We start from the raw sequence: 4,650 nt of genomic DNA, 5'->3' as shown, positions 1-4,650 counted from the left end.
CAGAGAACGTAAAATATATAGAAGGTCCAACTACGGACCAGCGTGTGAATTGTCAAAACCTAACAAAATGCGATGAGCGCGTTTCACCACAGTCGGCTCGGAAGGAGAAATTTTAACAGTGACGAGTGAACAGAGCTGAGCATTGAATAAAAATTATGCTCAGAGACTTGCGTTGATTTTACAGCCGCATGTTACTCTTTTGGCTTATATTTTTATACGCGTATATGCAATCATATTTATTGATATGAATATTATTTTGCGAAATTTTATGAAAACATGCAAAACTGATAACATTCTAATATCTGTTTTTATGAATGAAGCGAGGTTGCTTGTTAAAAGTACGCCTGCGTTCATGAATGAAAATGTTTTTGTTGTATATTTTACTATATTTTAAATAATTAAATTACCAGCAGGTAGAGTTCTCAATGCTTTATTGGGATTTTAACGATTGTGACCGGTTGGCTTGACACCAAACCAGAGACGAATACAATCAGCACCAAGTTACAATCAGAGAAGAGAGTCGTACATACAAGTCCTCTGACATTTATAGGAGTTCAACGGAATTTAAAATACCGTAACTTTAAGTATGCGTAAACAAAGATAATTACAAAGACAAATGAATGATAAAAGAGAGATGACGTATATAAAGCTTAGATAAGACAGTATTGCCAGATTAGAGTTGACATTATCAGAAAATAATCTTAAACTAATGTAAATAATCCTAAACATCCTGCCCGGTCGAGTCGGTCGACTCGAATTCTTCTTTCTCTATCAATAGACATAGTTTAGCGGTTCTCAACGTGACGGCTGACGAAACGAGTAAAAGTATCTAGAAAGGCCTGTGCCGATAGGTCATCAACCACCTCAATGTGCACGGCCTTGGTAACCATGCATACGAATATTGCGAGGTACGTCTTGATGTGCGTTCGAGAGCGTTTCGTTCCGATGCGTAGCGTAAAAGGTCCACAGTAATTGACACCAGATGATATGAACGGCCTTGCTGCTCTGATCCTCTGCCCGGGTAAGGAAGCCATTTGTTGCTTCAGGACTTCCCCTCTATGACGGCGGCATACTGCGCAGTTATGGATGAAACTCTTGACTGCTTGCCTGGCACTCAGAATCCAGAAGCGTTGACGAAGAGTGTTCAGCATGAGTTGCGTGCCTCCGTGCAGTGTAATCTCATGCGCCTGATTTAGTAAAAGCTTGACCAACGGCGTAGACTTTGGCAAAATAATCGGGAATCGCTGATCATGCCCTAGTTCGGCCTGGTGGATGCGTCCCCCCACACGGAGGATTTGGTTCTTGTTTAGAAATGGGTTTAAAGGTATTATCCGACTGGAAGATGACAAACCTGAACTAGACGTCAATTGTCGAATTTCATTTGCAAAATGTTCCTCTTGCTCTAAACGGATTATAGTGTATAATGCGTCTTCCAACTCCTGAGCAACGATCACCGGTTGACGAAAGTGTCGACGCCTTCTTAACCAGCGCAGTATAATGGCTAATGTACCCAACAATCGAGTGATACTACTGAACCGTTCAGTTAACAAAATAGCGTGTCCGTTTGGACGACGAGTATACAACGGATGTGAAATGAGTACAATAAATTTGGTTGTATTTCGGATTCGGCGAGAAAGACATTTGACTCATCCTTGCTGAGAGGAACATCACTACTGTCCCCATACATCATCTCTGCCTCTTTAGGTCCATGCCACCAAAGGGGATATACTAATAGCTCGGCGGGTGTGATACCTCTACTGGCACAATCAGCTGGGTTATGAGCCGAACGAATGTGATGCCATCGGGCGGGGGATGTCAGCTCCTGTATTCTACGAACCCGATTTGATATAAATGGTTTAAGTGTTGCTGGATCCTTCCTGAGCCAACACAATACGATTGCTGAGTCCGACCACAGATAGTAGGGAACGTCAACTAATCCCAAAGAATCTCGCAAGTTCTGGAATGTCTCGGCAAGAAGCAGCGCTGCCGCAAGTTCCAGGCGTGGAATGGTAGCGACTTTAAGTGGTGCCACCTTGGTACGTGCCGTTAGAAGTGTGAAACGCATCGAACCGTTTGTGTTCGACGTCTTCGCGTAAATAACTGCTGCATAAGCATGTGAACTGGCTTCGCAAAACCCATGAAATGATGTCTGAACGCGTGGAATCATTCCCATCCACCGTTCGATACGAATTTGATTGAGTTCCGGAAGCTGTGACCGATACTTCAGCCATTCGCGGCAAAGATCATCAGGTAACGGTGAGTTCCAGGATAGACCCGCAGACCATAGTCGCTGAATGAATATTTTCCCTGTTACGATAACAGGCGATAAGAATCCAAGAGTCGTGCCACCTCGCTGAGTACACAGCGCTTCGTTGGAATTTCTACTCTTTGACATAAATCGACGCGAAAGAATAACTGATCCTCCAGTGCGTCCCATCTTAAGCCCAAAACGGAAGCCTCACCAGCATGGAAGACATAATTAGAAAGTGACGGCTCATTAGATAAACGAATCATTACCTGACTATCGTTCGAGTTCCATTTTCTTAGAGTGAACTGTCCCGCAGATAAGATGGCGTCCACGTTCTTAGCCAGCTCCACTGCTTCGGTAACGCTTTCACAACTCGTTAAGGAGTCGTCAACATAAAACGAGGTTAATATCGCAGCTCGAGCCCGCGTCCCTTGTTGTCTTTCGGGAACCACAGCTGAATTATCATAAGCACATTGTTGTAGGGCTCGTACTGCATTGTAAGGACTGCATGCCATGCCATATGTGATGGTCTTCAGGCGATACACCTGGATCTCGTCGGCAGGAGTTTCTCGCCATATAATTCGTTGATAGTCGCGATGTTCAGATGCAACCAATACTTGCCTGAACATCTTCTCTATGTCCGCAGTTATCGCCACTCGATAGCGCCGAAAACGTAAAAGTATACTACTCAGCGAATCCTGTAGGGTCGGACCTACCAGTTGAACATCGTTCAGTGAGATTCCAGTGCTGGTAGGTGCCGAAGCGTTGAACACCACGCGAAACTTCGTTGTGACCGCATGATGGTTGTACTAGTTCCATGTGTCCGAGTGCTGCATACTCCCTCATAAATGAAATGTAGTTTTCCCTAAGGACTGGATCCGCAACCATGTGACGCTCCAGTCTATGAAATTGCCGTAATTCCAGTGCGTAAGAGTCACCTAGTTCCGTTGCTTTTCGTCGCAAAGGTAAGTGTACGATATAACGGCCGTCTAAGGTACGGCTATGAGTGGTCTCGAAGATCTGCGCACATTTATTCTCTGGCAGATCGTCAACCACTGCTATTTCCTCCATTTGCCAAAATTTGGACACCAGTTCCTCCAACCGGTGGTCCTCCCTGTCTAGCGAAGTGGTTAGGGTGAGCAATGATTCCTTTGCAGGAAGGGTCACTGCTGTTGGGCCAAACACCACCCATCCAAAGCGGGTACGCTGGGCAAAAGGTTCGTCTGGTCCTCCACCGATGACTTTACCTTCAATGAGTCGCCCCCACACGTCCGTACCGAAACGGTTGTCCGGCAAATCTATGTCTCTCAAATATGGCCATTGGTTTATGTCAATCTTTACTGCTGGAGTTGGAGAAGTAATGGACGATAAAACCAAAGCATCAATTCGCATTTCAAAGTTAGTTGTTGTTGATCTCAGAGTGAACGTAACGCTGCCTTTCACTCGAGTATTGATGGTAGCACCTACGCCTTCTACCCTCACATCACATTTCGGTCGATATAGCTGCAAACAATTCGCTAGACGATCCGTCACAAAGCTAACCTGTGATCCGGGATCGCATAGAACTCGTGCCACTCGCTGCACCGATGCTTCTCCAACTGCATATACACGCGCTGTTGCTAAAAGGGTTATCGGCTTTGGATTGGCAGCGAGGGGCCTCGCAGGTGCGGCTAGTCATGCCGTTGTGGTTGTCGGCACCTCCGCAGGTACCTCATTGCCTGCGGCTGCCGTAGTCGTAGAAGCAAACGTTGACGTGTTGATGGACTTGTTTCGGCATAGGATCGTGTTATGCTTACGTCCACAATTTCGACAGCTACTAGATGGACACTGTCGATAAGAATGACCTGTACGTAAACAGTTGTAACACATCTGCATTTTCTTAAGGGCTTCAAATCGCTGCTCGATACTAAGAGCCAATAATGTAGGACACCTGGCGATTCGATGCGCTAACCCGCAATGAGCACACAGAGCTGCCTCCGTGGTAGCCACATGGGCCCTCACTGGTCATTGCTGACGGTGGTTCAGTAACAAGGCTATGAGCACGTCTCTCTAGAAATTTCAATAGGTCTTCTAACTGTGGAATTTCTGTAGTGGAGCACCTCATACACCAATCTCTCTTAGTTACCGATGGAAGCTTTGCCACCACTATTGGTACAGCTAACGGTACAGCATCCCACTGAGATATGGGGATATCCATCACACGCAATGCACGCAGCGACTCATGAACCGTGTCCACAATAGCCAATAACGATTGTGATGACTCATGGGTAGCTGTTTTAAGGTTAAGAAAACGGGATACGTGTATTTCCGCTAGCTGCTTTTTATTGTCATAGCGGTCCTTTAGAGCTTTCCACACCTCTTGATAGCCACCCGAGTATATTCCCCCAATTAACGGAACAGTA

At 45.7% G+C, this 4,650-nt stretch overlaps 1 long non-coding RNA gene across 1 annotated transcript; it reads right to left on the bottom strand.

The window, feature by feature from the left end:
- Nucleotides 1–414: 414 nt before the first annotated feature.
- Nucleotides 415–4,258, bottom strand: LOC138855977 (uncharacterized). The gene is made up of 2 exons (XR_011395119.1): nucleotides 2,518–4,258; nucleotides 415–2,457 (listed from the first exon to the last, which is right to left on the bottom strand). It is a non-coding gene; the product is annotated as an uncharacterized lncRNA (long non-coding RNA).
- Between the last annotated feature and the right edge of the window lie 392 nt (nucleotides 4,259–4,650).

The sequence above is a fragment of the Bactrocera oleae genome, chromosome 3 (assembly GCF_042242935.1).
Source record: "Bactrocera oleae isolate idBacOlea1 chromosome 3, idBacOlea1, whole genome shotgun sequence".
Classification (NCBI taxonomy): Eukaryota; Metazoa; Arthropoda; class Insecta; order Diptera; family Tephritidae; genus Bactrocera; species Bactrocera oleae.
This window is presented reverse-complemented; position numbering and strand designations above follow the sequence as displayed.